Below are 20,897 nucleotides of genomic sequence, written 5' to 3'. Positions count from 1 at the left end.
TTGTGAGAAGAGGAGGGAGGAAAGTGTGGAGAGGTTTTGGGAAGTTGCTCTGCATACAGTCTTGGAAACCCTGAAGAACTTTCTGAGCTGCCACTGCTGAATTGCTTATTATTTTGTCTTTTGGGACAAACTTTAAAGATTGTTATGAATACTAAAGCATCAAATTTTATATGGTCATTTAAAGTAGAAAGAAAATCATGGAAAATTTAACACTATTCTGGGAGTGTTAGAGATGCCAAGAAAATGTTGGAAAGAAGCATTCTGAAGACTGGGAGAAATGCAAGGAGTTGAGGATGGCACTCCAGAGACCAGAAGCAAGGATCTGCAGCCATCAATGGGGTGCTTCAAACACTATGCACGAAGACCAAAGTTACAAACTTGTAGGAAGTGGGAACATGATGCTGATTAAGAGTGCAATCATAAAGTGGCATTAAGTATTGATAAGATTTAAAGCTTAGAATTTCAACCAGTTCATTGGGAAACGTGATGTGAACCAAAAATGCTCGACAAATGCAGCAGGTTGGGCGGCATACCCTGCACCCTCTGTATTTTGCTTTTCTATAAAATGGGGCAGGTAGTGGATAATTAAATTTTGATTGATTAGTTGCATGTGGAGATGATACCAAATGGCTGTGAGAAAAGTAACACAAGAATTGAATCTATAAATAATTGGGGTATGGGTTGGAGTTGGAGGCAGATTATTTGAAAATGGAAGGAAGTAATCAAGATCATGCTCTGGCATTGATTAGCTACTGTGGATGTGCATTTTGCCTATTTTAAGTATTACTGGACAAGGACAGGAGCAAATATTTCTCTAGTTCAGTTTGGAGGTGCAAATTTATAGCCAGTGGGTAACTATTTCTTATCTAACTAGTTCTATTTGTATTTGTGACTGCTTCAGTCTTTCATGACCCATTTCGATTGAATCTATAGGGGATCAACTTTGCCCTATTTTGTTCCAATTGTATGGGAAGAGTGGGAGTTGCACTCCAGGCTGAAACCTTAATTTAATTTGAAGAAAATTAATGCAATTGTCATTCTGTTTTTAAAAAGTATATGTTTTTAAGTTGCTGGTGTGCAAAAAGATGCTGGTATTTGAGCATGGAATCAATAAGTTGCAGACCTTTTTGGTGAATCTGCTGTATTCAACGTGGCATTCGAAGAAATCACTCAAAACTTTCACACATTTTACCTAAAATTTCTATCCGTTCCAGTTAGATCAGGGAACTATAACCTATTGTGAAGATAGAATAAAGCAATTACAAAATTTAGCCCCAGACATCTTTCCTGAAAAGATAATATAGAGGCTGCCATGTAGGGTAATTCTCTAGTTTTGCAGATAGTTCAGGTAGTGCTGTTCGGTGCTAAGTTCATTAAGTATGTTTGTGAGAAAAAATGAATTATACCTATACGTTAACACTGCAACACAAAGGAAGAATGTTGATAAATCATCTCTGCGTTGGCAGAATGCAAATCCATGTGATGGAAAAAGGGACTATAAATTGGCACAGGCAGCATTGCCTACCTGCAGTACCTTGAGGTCATTTTGCTGTTTGTGCTAACAAAGTTGGATCTCCAGATCCCATAAAGTTAGGTTGTACTAAGAATATAGAAAAGGGAGTAAACCATTTAGCCGTTGTCCCTGCTTTTCCATATAATCTGATTATGGCTGATCTTTTGCCACATTCTTACACTGACATCATCTCTCTTGATTCTGAATATCCTGAAATCTCTGCCTTGAATATACTTGGTGACTGAGCCTCAGCAGTCCAAATGGATAGTGATTTTCAAAGATTCTGGATGATTACTTCATCTTGATCCTGAATGTACAATGTGTCAAAAACAAAGATGATCTTACGTTTATTTTTGAATATACATCATTGTTTGCCATTTTCCAAGTAGCTCATACTTGGTGATTTTCTTTTTAAGTAAGTGCCCTTTAGCTTAATTTCTGGTTGAATGCATTGTTAAAAATTGACTGACATCAGTTATTGGTGCCTGTATGCTTAACAATGTATCTGTATTTAGTCTTTGAGCAATTTTTGGACAATTCATTGAAAAGGTAGTGAGATTGTTTTGCATATTCATTTTTCAAAGTCACAATTGAATTTATTGTCATATGGACAAGTGCAATGAAAAACTTACTTGCAGCATCATAGGCACATAGCATCATATAAGCAGCATTCACAAGAAAAACATAAATTATACACAATTTTTACAAGAAAGAACACAATTAGAACAAAAAAAAAGTCCATTTTAGTGCAAAGTGATCAAAGTGATAATAGTATTGCTAAACTGTAGTGATTAGGGTTTTGCCGGTTTGAAGGGAAGTAGCTGTTCTTGAACCTGGTGGTGTGGGACTTCAGGCTTCTGTATCTCCTGTCCAATAGTAACTGCGAAAAGATGGCATGGCCCAGAGGGTGGGGATCTTTGATGATGGATGTTGCTGCCTTGAAGCACTAGTAGTGAGGAGGGGTGTGCCCATGATGTATTGTGCAGAGTCCACTGCTCTCTGCAGCTTCTTGCGTTCCTGCACATTTGAATTGTCATACCGGACCATGATGCAACCAGTCAGGATACTTTCAGCAGTACATCTGCAGAAGTTTGTGAGTGCTCGGTGACAAGCCGAAATCTAAGAAAGTAAAGACGCTGGCGTGCTTTCCTTATGGTTGCATCTATGTGCTGGACCAAGGCTGGTCATTTGATATGTTAATGCCCAGGAATTTAAAGCTGCTAACTCTCTCCACCTCCATTTCCCCCAATGTAGACTGGCGCATGTTCGCCCTCCTTCCCCTTCCCCTTCCCCTTCCTGAAGTCAACAATCAGCTCTTTAGCTTTGTTGAGCGAGAGGTTGTTGTTGCTGCAGCACCACTCCAGCTGTTCTATCTGTCTCCGGTAAGCTGACTCATCACCACCTGTGATTCGTCCAACAACAGTAGTGTCATCAGTGAATTTGAAGCTTAGCCACACAGTCGTGTGTGTAGAGAGTAGAGCAGGGGCCTAAGCACGGAGACTTGAGATGCACCTTTGCTGATGATCAGTGAGAAGGAGATGTTGTTACCAATCCTTACTGATGGAGGTTTGCTGATGAGGAAGTCAAGTTGCAGAGGGAGGTACAGAGGCCCAGGTCATGATGTCTTTGGATGGGATGATTGTGTTGAGTGCTGAGCTGTAGTAGATAAACAGCAGCCTGACGTACAAGTTCCTGTTGTCCAGATGGTCCAGAGCAGAATGAAGAGTCAGAGAAGTCATATTTGCTGTGGATGGTGGGCAAGTTGGAGTGGATCCAGGTCATCTCTGAGGCAGGAGTTGATTTGCACCATAACCAACCTCACAAAGCACTTCATTACGCTTGATATAAGTGCTGCTGGATGGTAGTCTTTGAGGCAGGTCACCATCTTTAGTGGATTCACCCTCTTGAAGGATGCTCGGATATCGGCCTCAGAGGCTGAAATTACAGGATCATACAAGATGTAGGGGCTCGTATGGGTGTGTCATAGTTCCCCCCATCGAAGTGTGCATAAAAGGCATTTGAGTTCATTGCTGGTAAGGTCTATTCCCATTTGTCCTTGTGAAGGTGGTGGTGAGCATTCTTAAACAGCTAAAGTATTGGTGAACAAACTCCCACAGTTGCTGATGGAAACTCCAGAATTGATACTCAGGATGGTATATGACTTGGAGGGATACCTGCTGCTGGTGGTGTTTCTGTTCACCAGTTTCCCTTGGCCTTGGTGGTTTTAAAATGTTTTGGAGATGCTTTTGGAATTGCCTTGGGCTCTGCAATGTATTTTATAGATAGCACACACTGTAGCTATGGTGTGCAGGAGGTTATTTACCATTACATATCAAGGGTAGGTAACTTGACTCTCTCTTGTTGGGAGGTTCAGCCTTTGACACTTCTGTGGCATGAATATTACTGCTTATTAGCCCAAGCCATCGTGCTATCCAGGTCTTGCTGCATGGACTGCTTCATTTTCTGAGAGTTGCAAGTCAAAGTGAACATTCTGCAGTCTTCTGACCTTATGATAGAATGAAGGGCATTGAAGAAACAGTTGGAACTAAGACACTACCCTGAGGAGTTCCCTGCAGCTGGAATTATTTTCCTCCAGCAACCTGGATGATCCTTTATGCAAGATAATAACTGCAACCATTGGATTGTTTACCTCATGGCACTTATTGACCAGTTTTATAAAGGCCTTGAAGTCCAGGCCCGACAACCTCACCTTGCCTCTGGAATTCAGCCCATTGGCCCATGCTTTAAAAAGGTTGATGGTCTGGAAGCCAAGTAGTTTTAGCAAAACACAAATTGGGCTTTGATGAGCAAGTTAGAGAGTGCGTGCTGCTTGATAGCTCTGTCAAGGACACCTTCCATCACTTCGGTGATTGAGCAGTAATTAGCTGGATTGTGAACAGGGTGTACCATGACATATTATTTGTTAGATGCCAGTATTTTAACTGCACTGGAACAGCATGGCTAGTGACGTGACTTGTTCTGGAGTACCATTGTTCTTTGGTATCATCGCCAGGATGTTGTCTGATACCATGGGCTTTGGTGAATTCAATGTTCTTAGCTGTTTTGTGATATCATGTAGAGTGAATCAAATTGATTGAAGACTGGCCTGGCAAATGGGGATCAGAGGGGTGGAGAAAGGAACCTTGGGAAGAGTCTGAAACATATCATTCACTCAATACTTCTGGCTGAAGCTGGATTGAAATAGCTGCTCTCTTCCTTTTGTATAAAGTAAATGTTAACCCCTTAGAAGACTGGATAATTAAGAATGTGAAATAGAGAAGTGGCAAAGATACAAAATAATTGGATATGTATGGTAGAAGATGCTAAACAGATTCAATAACTGATGATTAAGTCATGAAAGGAAGGGGGGAATTTAAAGTAATCTCTGTCACTGGGAAAAAATCCACTAGGTAAGCTATTGGGGCTAAAGGAGGACAAGAACTCTGAACCTGATGGACTCATCCTAGGGTTTCAAAGGTAGCTGCAGTGGTGATAATGTATTTATTAATTGTAATCTACCAAAATTATGCCCTCTAGTTCTTGATTAGTAACATGTTAGAGCTTAGCAACATTGTGTCATGACAACAACCTTCCCCTCAATGTCAGCAAAACAGAAGAGCTGTTCGAGAGAAATAAAGGACTGTAGGTGCTGGAATCTAGGTGAAAAACACAATGATGCTGGAGGCACTCAGCAGGCCAGGCAGCATCCGTGGAGAAAAGCAGGCGGTCAACGTTTTGGGTCAGGACCCTTCTTCAGGACTGAAGATAGGAAAAGGGGAAGCCCAATATATAGGAGGGATAAGCAGAGCAGTGATGGGTGGACAAAGGAGGGGAGGCGGGGTGGGCCCAGAGCGGTGATAGGTAGATGAAGATAAGAGATAGTGATAGGCAGGTGCGGGGAAGGATGGGAAATTAGATCCACTGGGGGATGGGTAAAAGGGAAGAAGAGAGAGGGGGGGATAAAGGAGGCTAGGAAAGGGAAGAAGAGAAGAAGCATGGTGAGGGGGAGGTGGGGGATTGTGGGGAAGGGGGGTGGGGATTACCTAAAATGGGAGAATTCAATATTCATGCCGTTAGACTGCAAGGTTCCAAGACAGAAAATGAGGTGCTGTTCCTCCAGTTTGCGCTTGGAATTTTCCTGGCAGTGGAGGAGGCCGAGGACTGTCATATCAGTGATAGTATGGGAGGGGGAGTTGAAGTATCTGGCAACGGGAAGATGCGGGTCACAGTTACGGACAGAGCGCAGGTGTTCTACGAAACAGTCACCTAGTATGCGTTTGGTCTCACCTATGTAGAGGAAGCCACACTTGGAGCACTGAATGCAGTAGATGATATTAAGGGAGGTACAGGTGAACCTCTGTCTCACTGGTCATTGACTTCAGAAAGTGGGGGTGGGGGTTGGGTGGTGGATGGTGGACATGCTCCTGTCTACATCAGTGGTGCTAAGGTTGAGAGGATTGAGAGCTTCAAGTTTCTAGGAGTGAACATCACCAAGCCTGTCCTGGTCTAACCATGTGGACGTCACAGCCAAGAAGGCTCACCGGCGCCTCTACTTCCTCGGGAGGCTAAAGTATTTTGGCATGTCCCTGTCGACCCTCACCAATTTTTATCGATGCACCATGGAAAGCATCCTATCTGGATGCATCATGGTTTGGTACGGCAACTGCTCTGCCCATGACTGCTAGAAACTGCAGAGAGTTGTGGATACAGCTCAGCACATTACAGAAATCAGCTTCTCCTCCAAGGACTCTGTCTATACCTCTCGCTGCCTTGGTAAAGCAGCCAGTATAATCAAAGACTCCACCCACTCTGGACATTTTCTCTTTTCCCCTTTCGCATCGGGCAGAAGATACAAAAACCTGAAAGTATGTACCACCAGGCTCAAGGACAGCTTCTATCCTGCTGTTATAACATTATTGAATGGTCCCCCAATATGATAAGATGGAGTCTTGACCTCACAATATACCTCGTTATTACCTTGCACCTTATTGTCTGCCTGCATTGCACTTTCTCTGCAGCTGTTACATTTTCTTCTGCATTCTGTTATTGTTTTAACTTGCACTACCTCAATGCGTGTAATAAATTGATCAGTATGAGTGGTATGCAAGATAAGTTTTTCACTGTACCTCGGTACATGTGACAATAATAAATTCCAATTCCCAACCCTGGAAAAAACACTGTGCATGGAGAGGTCCCAGAAAAGCTGCAGTTTATACAACTGTTCAAAAAAGGAGAGAGACAAAAAGCTGAAACTATAGGCCACCTGTCAATGAGAAAATGTTGAAATCCATTATTAAGAAAGTATTAGTAGGACATTTAGAAAATTAATCAACAAAAACCAATTAAACAGAGTCAACATCCTTGTATAAAAGGGAAATAGTGTTTGACAAATTTACTAGTATTCTTTTAGGATCTAATGAACTAAAGCAATAAGCTGGAGGAACTCAGTGCGTCGAGCAGCATTTGTGAGGGGGTGGGGGGAGGAATTATCGACCTTCATCTTGAAACCCTGCATCAGGACTGTAATGAACAAGGTGGATAAAGGTATATCTGGATTTCAGAAAGGTGCCACATAAAAGGCTATTGCACACGATAACTGTGCAAGGGGTTGGGCGCAATATGGATGGGGGAGTGCTAACTAGTAGAAAACAAATTTGGGAATAATGAATCATTTTTGGATTGTTGGTCAGTAACTGGTGGGGTGCCACGGGGATCATTGCTGGGCATCAATTATTTATAATTCATTTGATAACTTTGATGGGGCTGAGTGTACTGTAGCCAAATTTGCTGCTGATTTAAGCCAGATCCTGAGGAGGCATGACAGGGTGAATGTTGAGATGTTTTCGCTAGTGGGTGAGTCTCTAATGAGGGGACATAGTTTTGAGATACGAGGCTGATCATTTAAAACCAAGCTGCATAGAAATTTCTTCTCCCGGAGTATACCGTATCTCAAATTCTCTGCCCCAGAGAATTGTGGAGGCGAGATTTAAATTGGTGGTAGATATTTTTTAGGTTTAAGATTTAGGTAGTGAGAGAAATGAGAATCTGGCAGAGAGGTGGAGCTGAGGCCTGGGGTAGATCAACTATGATCATTTTGAATGGTGGGGCAGGCTTGAGTTGGCCAGTTGGCCTAGTCCTGCTCTTATTTTCTTGCGTTCTGCTGCTGCATAAGTGCTAAGTTTTGAGCTCCCAGTTCTCTTGCGTACATCCCACTTAGTGCCACATATCATATTGGAGGGTGTTGTCCATAAAGATGACACATAGTGGTGTTCACTCCTATTGATACCGTTGTAGACAAATGCATCTGCAGCACTCAGATCGATGAGGAAAAGCTTGCTTCCTGTCACAGATGCACTCTGGATAGGTCAGTGATGGAGCTGCCAAACTATTCTTGGTAATGGGGGTTGAATCTCCCTAGTTTAGTATAATTTGAGCCCTTGATATTTTCAGTTCTGCTTCCAAGTGTCATTCAAGGTGGTAGAGCACTAATTCATCAGCTGTGTGATAATGGTAGGAGTAAGTGCCCCAGGTGTTGGGAGTGAGAGCATCTCTTTAAAAAGGCTTCAGAGAGAAGGCACAGGTAAGATTTTATTTTGCTGTTGATCCTTCATCCTTGATTCAGTGTAGGCAGGATGGTAGTTAGGACATGCTCCTCCTGCAAGATGTGGGAAGTCAGGGAACCTCACGGTCTTCCTGATGACTACATTTGTGGGAAGTGCACCTTGCTGCAGCTCATGACAGACCAGATCAAGGAACTAGAGGTGCATTTGGATGTACTCAGGATTATCCAAAAGCTGAGGGCTTCATAGTTGAGAGTTTTAGTGAGGTGGTCACACCCAAGGTACAGGCTTCAGATAGATGGGTGACCACCAAGAGAAGTAAGGGCAGTAGGCAGTCGGTACCAAGTTCCCCTGTGGCCATTCCCCTCACTAACAGGTATACCTCTTTGGATACTGTTGAGGGGGTGTTCTTTCAGGGGCTAGCAGTAGTAGTCAGGTCTCTGGTACTGTGACTGGCTCTGAGGCTCAGAGGGAAAGGGTACAGTCAGCCAAGGCGATAGTGATAACAGACTTGATAGTGAGGGGGACAGACAGGAGACTCTGTGGCTGCAGAAGACATGCCAGGATGGTGTGTTGCCTCCCGGATGTCAGGATCAAGGATGTCTCTGAGTGGCTGCAGAAAATTCTCGAGCGGGAGAGCGAATAGCCAGAGGTCATTGTACATGTTGGTACAAATGACATAGGTAGAACAAAGGATGAGGTCCTGCAGAATGAGTATAGGGAGTTAGATAAGAAATTAAAATGCAGGACCCCGAGGGTAGTGATCTCCGTGGTACTCCTGGTATCGTGTGCTAATGAGTCCAGGAATAGAAAGATGGGTAGATGAATGCGTGGTTGAAGAGCTGGTGCAGCAGGCAGGGATTTAGGTTCTTGGATCATTGGAATCTCTTCTGGAGTAGAGGTGACCTGTACAAGAGGGATAGATTGCACTTGAACCAGAGGGGGACCAATATCTGAACGGGGAAATTTGCTTTTGCCAGTGGGGAGGGCCTAAACTAGATTGGCAGGGCTGGACTGGCAGCTCAATGTTCCAGGATACTGATGCTTTAGGCATGACAGAAGAATGGGTCAAAGTGGAGAAGGTGTTGCCCTTTTGATAAAGGAGGACATAACAGCAGTGCTTAGAGAGGATGTTCTTGAGGGATCATCTAACGAGGCCATTTGGGTAGAACTTAGAAATAAGAAGGGGATGGTCATCTTGGTTGGGCTATATAAAGACCCCCCAGTAGTCAGCGGGAACGAGGAGCAGATGTGTCGAGAAATTGCACGTAGTTGTGAGAATAGTAGGGTAGAGCTAGTGGGAGATTTCAATTTTCCTGGTATCGACTGGGCCACCCAGAGTGCAAAGGGTCTGGATTGGGCAGGATTTGTGTGGTGCTTCCAAGACAGTTTCCTCACGCAATATAGAGAGGAACCTACTCAGGATGGAGCAATACTGGACCTCCCCTTAGGGAAAGAGGCGGGTCAAGTAACTGAAGTAGCAGTAGGGGAGCACTTGGAGTCCAGTGACCACAATTCTATTAGTTTTAAAATAGTTATTTAAAAAGATAGAACAGGTTCTCAGGTTAAAAGTCCTGAACTTAGAGCAGGGCCAACTTTGAGGGCATTAGGCAGGATCTAGACGGGGCCGACTGGGTGTCTCTAATTAAAGGCAAAGGAACAGTTGGCAAGTGGGAAACTTTTTAAAGGGTCATATCAAGAGTCCAGGGGCAGCATGTTCCTGTTAGGGTTGAAGGGTAGACATACCAAGTTCAGGAAGCCCTGGCTGACAAGAGATATCGAGGCTCTGGTCAGGAAAACGAAGGGAGCATACATCGCATTTAGGTAGCTAGGTATGAATGAATCTCTCGACAGATATAAAAAGTTTAAAACCAGGCTTAAGAGGGAAATCAGGACGGCAAGAAGAGGGTATGAGATGGATTTGGCAGGCAGGGTTAAAGATAATCCAAAGAGGTTCTTCAGTTATATTAACAGTAAAATAAGGGTGAGTAGGGAGGGACAAGGTCCTGTTAAAGACCATCAGGGCCGTCTGTGTGTGGAGCCGAGGAGATGGCCAAGGTTTTTAATGTCTATTTCTCCTTGGTGTTTACTTAGTAGAATGTTATGGATGCCAAAGAAATGAGGGTAATAAGTAGTGAGGTCTTGGATCATATACATATTTCGAGGAAGGAGATATTTACAGCCTTGAGGGGCATTAAGGTGGGCAAATCCCCAGGGCCTGACCAAGTGCACCCCCAGACCTTATGGGAAGCCAGGGAAGAAATCACAGAGGCCCTTGTAGAGATGTTTGCTTTGTCATTAACCACTGGTGAAGTTCCAGAAGACTGGAGGGTGGCTAATGTTCTATTGTTCAAGAAGGGTAGCAAGGATAGGCCAGGGAACTGCGGGCTGGTGAGCCTGACTTCAATTGTAGGGAAGTTATTGGAGGGAATTCTGAGGGACAAGATCTGCCATCATTTGGATAGTAGAGACCTGATCAGGAATAGTTAGCATGGGAGGTCATGTCTGATGAATCTATTGGAGTTTTTTGAAGAGGTAACTAAGGGGATAGATGAAGGTAGGGTAGTGGATGTTATCTATATGAACTTTAGCAAGGCCTTTGACAAGGTCCCACATTGCAAGCTGATTTGGAAGATTAGGTCGCATGGGATTCAGGGAGAGCTAGTGAGGTGGATTCAGAATTGGCTGCATGATAGGAAGCAGAGGGTGATGGTTGAACGTCGATTCTCCGACTGGAGGTCTATGACTAGTGGGGTGCCCCTGGGGTCAGTGTTGGGACCTTTTGTTATTATGTATGTAAATGATTTGGATGTGAATGTACATGGCACGATTAGCAAACTTGCTAATGATACTAAATTAGTGGGTCTTATTGATAGTGAAGCAGGTTACAATAAATTATAAAGAGATCTTGATCAGTTAGGGAGATGGGCTGAGGAATAGCAAATGGTTTTCAACTTAGATAAATGTGAGATATTGCATTTTGGACATTCAAACCAGGGTAGGACTTATCTCGTGAATGGCAGGGCACTGATGAGTGTTGTGGAACAGAGGGATCTGGAAGTACAAGTGCACAGTTTGCTGAAAGTGGCCATACAAGTAGGGTGGTGAAGAAGGTGCTGAGCATGCTGGCCTTCATCAGTCAGGGCATTGAGTTCAGGAGGAGGGACATTATGTTGCAGTTATACAAGTTGTTGGTGAGTCCACACTTGGAAGTATTGTGTACAGTTTTGGTCACTCTGTTTTTGGGAAAGACATTGTCAAACTGGAGAGGGTGCAGAAGAGATTTACGAGGATGCTGCCTGGACTAGAATGCCTGAGTTATAGGAAGAAGTTGGTCACGCTGGATCTTTATTCCTTGGAGCGTAGGAGAATGAGAGGTGACCTCATAGAAGTTTATAAAATCATGAGAGGTGTGGATATGGTGGACGGTCATAGTCTTTTCCCCAGGGTTGGGGAGTCCAAAACTAGAGGGTACAGATACAATATGAGAGGCGAGATTTAAAAGAGACCGGAGAGGTAACTTCTTTACAAAGACAGTAGTGAGTACCTGGACTGAGCTGCCAGAGGAAGTGGTTGAGGTGGGTACAATTGCAACATTTAAGAGGCATTTGGATACGTACATGGAGGGGGGGGGGGGGGCCTGGAGAGTTATGGGCCAAATGCGGGCAACTGGGACTAGCTGTGATTGACATGGACCAGTTGGGCTGAAGTGGCAGTTTCTGTGCTGTATTACTCTATGACTCTATTGGTAGGCAGTAACCTGGTGGAGGTTTTTTTTGCCCATGAGTTTGGAATTAATGTTGAAAACTTCTGGAGCTACTCCTTGTCTGTTTATTGTTGTACTGCCACCTCTAGTGAGTCTGTTCTGCTGGTTGACCAGGCCATACCTAGGGATTGTGGTGAAGTCTGGCACATGTTCGTGCAAGGCATAAATCTGATCTGACTATATTCAGGCTTGATTAGTCTCTGGAACAGTTCTCCTGATTAAGACACATTCAGTCCCTGGGTAAGTCTGGATCTGCCTTAATACTGTGGTTCTGATACAACTAAGTGTTTTGCTAGGCCATTTAGAGGGCAGTAAAGAGTCAACCTCATTGCTGCAGATCCGGAGCTGCGTAGAGGCCAGACCAGGTATGGATGGCAGATTTCCTTGCCTGAAGAACATGAGTAAAGCAAATGCAGATATGTTTTTACAACAATCTGGCCATTTTTTACTTAAGTTCACCAGCCAAAAAAAATTGATCTGTGTAAATAGTTGTATTTGTATTTAGTTGAACTAAAATGAAAGCTACTTTGTAATGCTTATTAATAAATGTGTATACAGCAAACTCTCGCATTGTGGCCATTCAGGTGATGGAAATTTGCCCTTAAAGAATTCATAAATCACTCCCCAAACATTTGAGGTATGGAATAAAATTCGCTCTCTCGGAATTTACGTGAAACATGTAAACCAATTCAACTTGAGTTTCTTGATACATTCGCAAATGACATGGCTTTGCATTATGGAAATTGGTGATACTGACCATTTTTTAGGAACTCACCCCCACCCAGGTGTTGCCTGAAATTCTACTATTCAACTGTCAGTTTAAAACAGACCTTATTCAAGGTCTAACCATACCTTGTGTAAATGCTGATTTGGAAGCTGAATACAAATGTGTAAAATTAGTTTTTTAAGTTATTTCAAACCATGCATTCAGCTGTTAGTGTAATAAGTGTTTTTATCAAAGTGGCATAAAGGAACTGTTTAATACTCAAAATTGTCTTTGCATCTTTATCAAATTCTGTAATGACTAGTGCTGGAAGGAAAATACCTTCTATTCAAATTTATTTTCTATCTTGTATAGGGTCCAGTTTAGAAGCCGCAGGAAATTCTTCACGTTTTATATTTTCTTAACCCAGAATTGTCTTAGAATTTACAGAGAAAATAAGTATTGCACCTTTTAAAATCCTTTTCAGGATATTTGAGCAGCATAGTGGCATAGCTAGTAGAGCTTTCTGCCTCAGTTCCAGCAACCTGGATTTGATTCTGATATCCAGTGCTGTCTGTGAAGTTTGCATGGTCTCCCTGTGACCAAGTGGGTTTCCTCTGGGTGGTCCAGTTTCCTCCTACAATACCAAAGATGTGTGGGTTGGTAGGTTAATTGGGCCACTGTGTATTGCTAATAATGTTCAGGTGAGTAGTAGAATCTGGGGGGAGTTGATGGGGAGAATAAAATGGGACTAGTGTAAAATGCATGCTTGATGGTCAGTGCAGACTCAGTGCAAAAGGCCTGTTTCTGTACTGAATGATTCCATGATTCAAAGTTCTACAGTACTTATTCTAGACTAACCTAAAGTCATGATATCATACACAGGCAAGCTTTGAAACAAAACTTCTCCATCGCAGCACTGGTGATACCAAGATATAGAATGGTCTCTAGTTGAGGCCCTTGATATCCACCATTGAGTGGCTCAGTAGCACTGAACTAGCCAAGTTTTGAATGAGCTTGCTGCAGTTACTTATTAATTTGAGGGAAAACCCAAGTCCTGTCACACCCACCATGTTGTGTGGCACAACTGGCATGTTAATTGGGATCGATTTAGAACAAACAGCACCTTAGTGAGGTACTGTAGCATCATACAGCATGGAAACAGGCTCTTCAGCTCAGCAAGCCCGCACTGACCATCGAGCGCAATTTACACTTTATTCTCCCCACATTCCTATCAACAGTTGTAGAATTTTATTCCACTGTAATCTGTAACCTCATGGCCTGACGTATTCCTTGGTTTATCAGTGGATATAATTTACTATGCATTAGGTACCTATTTAGCTCATGTCTGCATCTCAATTTGTAGCCTTATAGATTACAGCATACCAAATACAATCCATATCCTTTTAAATGTGGTGAAAGTTTCTGCAGACACCTTCATGTGCAACTGTAGATCTTTCTTGGTTCTATAAATTGCCTGCCTTTGGTTCTAACAATCTCAAACCTCCTTCAGTTTCTCCACCTAGACTAAAATTCTTCATGCCCTGGATAGCATCCTTGCCCTTCTTTCTGGGGTTACCATTTTTATTCCTGTAATATTGTGACTATACAGTACAAATACTTTAACTTAATAATGTTTTGTGCGTTCAGTCTTATCTCCATATTTTTGCTTTTATTGGCTAAAGTATAGAATGTTGGTTTAATTAATGAGCTTGCTGTGTTTCATGCATTTAAAGATCCCTTATAAATAGCAGGACTCAATTCATGGTGTATTATATTCCTTTGCTTTGTTTGTGCTCCTGATGTGCATTATCTTGTATCATGGGACTGACTTACATTTGACACTTTTGTTCACCTGGTTAATATACATCTTTGAGGTCCACAGAAACAGGGCCTACAGCCTACCATGGCCATGTTGTCCATCGGTTACCCATCCCCACAAATACTATTTAACAGCACTTGGTTCATAACCTCCTGTACTTTGGTAAGTTAAGTGCTCCTCTAATGTTGTGAAGCTACCTGGTTCCATCATGCATTCAGCCAGTGCGTTCCAGATTCCAACAATCTTCCTAAGTGAGAAAATTCTTTCTCTGATCTCCTCTAAACCTCTTACTACTAACCTTAAACTGATGCCCTCTGGTTATAGATACCTCTGTTATGGGTGAAAAGCTGACTACCATCTACCCTGTGTGTGCCCCTCCTAATTTTGTATACCTTAATCAGGTACCTCTTCAGCCTTCTCTGCTCCAAGGAAAACAAATCCAGTCTTCCTTGTATAATTTACAAACTTTTAAATTATGAATTCCACATTTTAAGTCCAAATCACAGTCTTGCAGTTGTACAGCACAAACAGGCCCCCTGGCCCACCATGTCTATGCCACCCATTGTACCTATTATATTAATCCCATTTACTTGCAATACATCCCTAGCATTTATTGCCTAGGAGATTATCTGCACAACCTTTCCAGGCAGCACATTCCAGACTCTTAACTCCCCTCTAAACCTCTTGTATCTCACCTTAAACCTATTGCCTCTTGTCTTAGACACCTGTACCATGGAAAAAAGATTTTTCATGTCTACCCTATCTATACCCTTCATAATTTTATATACCTCTAACAGGTGCCTCCTCTCCAGGGAAAGTGAATCCTGACTATCCTTAAAGCTGATATGCTCCAATCCTGGTAGTATCCTGCTGAATCTCCTCTGCATTCTCTCCAGTGTAATTGCATCCTATAATGTGGCAACTAGAACTGCAAACTGTACTCCAGGTGTGACCTAATTTTCCAGCTGATATATATCATGGCCAAACTTGAGCCAACCTTCCTTGCTATCTACAACACCACCAAATTTCATATCATCTGCAAACTTATGTGTTCATAACTATCAAGGATCTGGACACCTGGATCTTTGTGGTACACTATTGTCACAGACTTCCATCACCCTCTGCCTCCTATTACCAAGTTTTTAGGATCATATTTGTGAGACTGCTCTGGATCCCATGGGCTCAAACCTCTTTGATCAGCTTACCATGTGGAACCTTGTCAAAGGCCTTACTAAAGTCCATACCCCTCATTAATGTGCTTCGTTTCTTCTCAAATTTGAGAGTCAGGGTTTCCCACAAACACAACCATCCTGACTATCGCTAATCAATCCCTGCCTTTCCAAGTGAAGATGAAACCTGTGCCCTAATTTTTTTTTCCTGCTATTTCCCTTCCTCACTGGCCTGTAGATGTGTAGTTTTTCCCTGTTGTCCTTGAATAAAGGATCATCCTCCAGTCATCCAGTACTTAATTCGTGGCTAACGAAGATGCAAAAATGTCCATTAGGGCCCGAGCAATCTTCTCCCTTGTCTCTCATACCAACTGTTATTGATGTATACCATCAAAAGCAAAGCGACAATTAAATAAAAATAGTTATTTTCCAACCTGGGGATGTTCAGTCTAAGGATAATATGCCAGATAGTAGAAGCAGCATGTAGGAGACAACAAAGTGACCTTGCATCCAATGGATTATATCAAAACTCTGTTACTTCTGCCATGTCCTGTCATGAATATTGATGGGCTGTTAAACCAGTAATAAGTGAAGGTGTTTCTTGACGAGCCCAACCAACGAGTGGAAACTTTGCCAAAAGTGCTTTGTAAATAGTGTAACTTGGCTTCTGCCTGAGTTCTGCACCATCACAGGATACTGTCTTTATCTAGCTTGATTCACTTTAGGTTGTATCAAAAAACAGCTAAGTACACTGGATATCTTAAAGCATCTGAGCAGTTGATAATATGCTCCAGAACTAGCTGTGTCTCTAGCAAAATGGCTGTCCTACATACAACAGTGGCATCCATTCGCCTGACAAAAGTGAAAATTGGTCTGGTGTATTCTGTCCACAAAAGAAAAACAGCAGTAATCTAATCTGGCTACATTATTACTGCTTTAGCTTACTCTTGATTAGAAGCAAAATGATGTCATTAAAAGCATTATTAAGTGAGTCTTATGGCAAGAGTGAATTTTGGATTTTGCCAGGATGAGTCAGCTTTGGTTATTGTTATAGTTTTGGTCCAAAGATGGACCAAAGGGCTAAATTCCAGAGCTGAGGAGCTTGAAGTCACTGCTGTCGATTTCAAGGCAGTATTTGATAGAGAATGACATCACAAGCCTTGGGAAAATTGAGTCAATGGGAATAAAGGGAAATGCTTGTCTGATCTATTGTAAATTTTGTGTTTGGAGATCAGGTATCTTGTCACTAGAATGCTGCTCTGTTTATGTCTCCATCACTATAATGTTAGAAGTAGGGTCATTTACTAAAGATTGCACAATGTTCTATTCCATTTGCAACTCCTCACATAATGAAGTAGGCTGTGCTTGTGTGCACCAAGACCTAGAAAATGCCCTAACTTGGGCTGGTAAGTGGGAAGCAACATTCACCACAAAGTGCCAAAGTTTCATCTCCAACAAGAGTCTTGACACCTCTCCTTGACATTCAGTATGGTAATGTGAGGATCATTGACTGCAGACATTTTTGGACCAGCCATGCAAATACTGTACATGAGCAGGTCAGTGGTTAGGCGCTCTGCAGCAACTGACTTGCCATATGACAGCATAGGGAAGTGCACTTTAGTAGGAAGAATAAGGCTGTAGACTGTTTTCTAAATGGGAAGAGAATTCAGAAATTGGAGGACTTGCAAGTCGTAGTTCAGGATTTCCTTAAGGTTGACTTGGAGGTTGAGTCGGTAGTAAAGAAGGCAAATCCAATGTTAGCATTCATTTGAGAGAACTAGAACATAGAAGCAAGGATGTACTCTTGAGGCTTTATAAGCTATTGGTCAGACCGCATTTGGAATATTGAGAGCATTTTAGGCCCTGTATTTGAGGAAGGACGTGCTGGTCCTGGAGAAGGTCCAGAGGAGGTTCAGAAGAATGATCCGAAGAATGAAAAGCTTGGATGTATGAAGAGCATTTGATGTCTCGGAGTTTATACTCGCTGGAGTTTAGAAGGATGAGGGCGGACCTCATTGAAACCTACCAGACACTGAAAGACCTGGATAGAGTGGACGTGGAGAGGGTGTTTACATTAGTAGGAGAGTCTCAGCCTCAGAATAAAGGGACATCCCTTTAAAACTGAGATGAGGAGGAATTTCTTCAGCCAGAGGGTGGTGGATCTGTGGAATTTGGTGCCACAGAGGGCTGTGGAGGCCAAGTTATTTGGGTGTATTTAAGGCAGAGGTTGATAGGTTCTACTGGTAAATGGGTTAAGGGTTACAGGGAGAAGAAAGGACATTGGGGTTGAAAAAATCAGCCATGATTGAATGGCAGAGCAGACTTGATGGGCTGAATAGTCTAATTCTGTGCCTGTATCTTATATAGGTATGATCTAATGACTTTTCAAAGTTTTTCTACTGCAGTATATCTATGACACAACTGGTATATGATGGGATACTCCAGCAGTACATGAAGTTCCTCACCACCCTGGTCAAAGCAACCCATTTGATTAAGCATCCCCTCCCATGCCATGGCTGTATTATGCACTCTGTACAAGATGCACTGCCAGCAGCTCAAAGGCTTCTTCGAAAGCAGAGAGATTCAGAAACAACCTGTTTGGGTGAAGTAGAGCAGGTTATGTTAAGTGGAGGACAAAATTCTTATTTGGTGGGAAGGAGATTGCAAGACCAAGGAAAATGAAAGAAGATTTATTGAGGAACGATGAGAGGACCTTCTTTAGCATGAATGAGCTATGGTGAGAACAAAGAAGAAATGCTGTTGACAGGAGGCTATTATTTAAGGCAAAATGAAGATAGATGTTTTGCTTGAATTATAAGGTTGTAGGAGAAAGATTATTTTGAGAGAATTAATGGGCAGGTCAAATTGAAGTTGGTAAGAAAAATAGTAAGCGTAAGAGTGAACTGAAGAGAGAAGAATTTTGGATGGATGTAATATCGTCAATTTAAATAAATCACATTAAGTAAGGAAACAAGATTACAGTGGGAGCAAGTGAGGCCTCCTGTTGGGGCATGGCAGGAGAAAAATACCTTGCATTCAGGTGAGGAAATGGACAAAAGGTAGTTGGCTGTGAATGGTATTGTCAGTCATAGTCATATGAATCAGCACATGCAAATCTACATTTGACTATGAGTGATTTTTGTTTGCCTGCGTAAAACTGCCACTCAGTCATTTACATCTGCTGCCTTGCAGCTCCAATCCTTCCCCCCTGGGGGGTCCTCCAATTTTGCTCTGCACTCTGAGCAAACATTATTTCACAGCCTGCCTTTTATGCTTTAATTTCCTAGTTACCCTAATCTGCATTACAAGGATATTGTTGGGTTCATAGCATACCAATGTTAGTCTGGCCCGTAATTCCAGATGCAGCAGGGGAATAAAAGGAAAATAATTTCGATGGTGCCTTTCACAAGAACATGATTCTAAAGGTGTGCCAATAAGATATTACAGTGGATCTAGTTAATGTTGTACTTCATGCAGACATAGAAGCCAGTTTCTATTAATCAAGGTATCATAAATGGCAATGAAATAAATGATCAAATGATTTAGTGATAATAGTTGATAGGTTTTAGTTGGATATGTACTGTGCACCTCAAATGTTTAGGCAGTTTTGAGGAATCTTTTACCTTTTAGCTTAAGAGGGTAGATATCCAGGTTTAATGTCTTGTGGAAAGACAGCATTTTTTTTAAAGGGATCTGAGTAAATATTATAGGTAATGTAGAAGATAAAAACAGACACTTGCAATTAGTCTGCCTCAGAAGTCTGAATGTAATTTGTAATGAATTGCATTGAAGTGCAATGACATGTAGACAGAACACTTAATGAAAGAAGGGAAAAGTCAGTCAGAGAGAGTGATGAAGATCAGTGCAGACGAATAGTCTGAAAGCAAAGCTTTTGCATATCACACATTGAGCAATAGGAAGGATGCAAGGAAACTGACAACTGGAGAATGCAAGGTGTACAGCAACATTTTTGGGAATTACTTTTATATTTAATATAAATCACACATTTGAAATGTAATCCCTTAGGCAAACATTGTGACAAAATTGTTCATAGTAGGATCCCACAAATAAGAAATAGGCTAATTTGTCAATTATTCATTTTGAAAATTTTAGGAGGAGAAATACAACATTCACTACATGATATGCCGAGTTCTCAGAAGTCCTCAATATCAAATGTTAATTGATTCTATCTCCACAGATGCTGCCTAACCTGAGCATTTTCAACTGTTTTTCTTTATTCCTTTAGTTTCTCAGAAGAACATGTTGGCTAGAGCAAATTCCTATTCTGTTCTACAGTGTAACCTCAAAGATAATGACTCACAATGTGTATCTTTTTTTGTTGTGGGATGTACAGTGGCATGCAAAAGTTTGGGCACCCCGGTCAAAATTTCTGTTACTGTGAATAGCTAAGCGAGTAAAAGATGACCTGATTTCCAAAAGGCTTAGAGTTAAAGATGACGCATTTCTTTAATATTTTCAGCAAGATCACTTTTTTATTTCCATCTTTTACAGTTTCAAAATAACAAAAAAGGAAAAGGGCCCGAAGCAAAAGTTTGGGCACCCTGCATGGTCAGTACTTAGTAACACCCCCTTTGGCAAGTATCACAGCTTGTAAACGCTTTCTGTAGCCAGCTAAGAATCTTTCAATTCTTGTTTGGGGGATTTTCGCCCATTCTTCCTTGCAAAAGGCTTCTCGTTCTGGGAGATTCTTGGGCCGTCTTGCACGCACTGCTCTTTTGAGGTCTATCCACAGATCTTCGATTGATGTTTAGGTTGGGGGACTGTGAGGGCCATGGCAAAACCTTCAGCTTGTGCCTCTTGAGGTAGTCCATTGTGGATTTTGAGGTATGTTTAGGATCGTTATCCTGTTGTAGAAGCCATCGTCTTTTCATCTTCAGCTTTTTTACGGACTGTGTGATGTTTGCTTCCAGAATTTGCTGGTATTTAATTGAATTCATTCTTCCCTCTACCAGTGAAATGTTCCCCGTGCCACTGGCTACAACACAAGCCCAAAACATGATCAATCCAGCCCCGTGCTTAACAGTTGGAGAGGTGTTCTTTTCATGAAATTCTGCACCCTTTTTTCTCCAAACATACCATTGCTCATTGCAGCCAAAAAGTTCTATTTTAACTTTATCAGTCCACAGGACTTGTTTCCAAAATGCATCAGGCTTGTTTAGATGTTCCTTTGCAAACTTTTGATGCTGAATTCTGCGGTGAGGATGCAGGAAAGGTTTTCTTCTGATGACTCTTCCATGAAGGTCATATTTGTGCAGGTGTCGCTGCACAGTAGAACAGTGCACCACCACTCCAGAGTCTGCTAAATCTTCCTGAAGGTCTTTTGCAGTTAAACGGGGGTTTTGA

At 42.1% G+C, this 20,897-nt stretch overlaps 1 protein-coding gene across 9 annotated transcripts in view; it reads left to right on the top strand.

Annotated features, from left to right (window-relative positions):
* The window catches only part of akt3a (v-akt murine thymoma viral oncogene homolog 3a), a 426,682-nt gene that overhangs the window by 177,185 nt on the left and 228,600 nt on the right, over positions 1–20,897 (top strand). The gene's annotated exons all lie outside the window — the stretch shown is intronic.

Source organism: Pristis pectinata, chromosome 3 (assembly GCF_009764475.1).
Source record: "Pristis pectinata isolate sPriPec2 chromosome 3, sPriPec2.1.pri, whole genome shotgun sequence".
Taxonomy (NCBI): domain Eukaryota; kingdom Metazoa; phylum Chordata; class Chondrichthyes; order Rhinopristiformes; family Pristidae; genus Pristis; species Pristis pectinata.
Note: the sequence above shows the minus strand (reverse complement) of the source record. Positions and strands in the feature narration are given on the sequence as shown.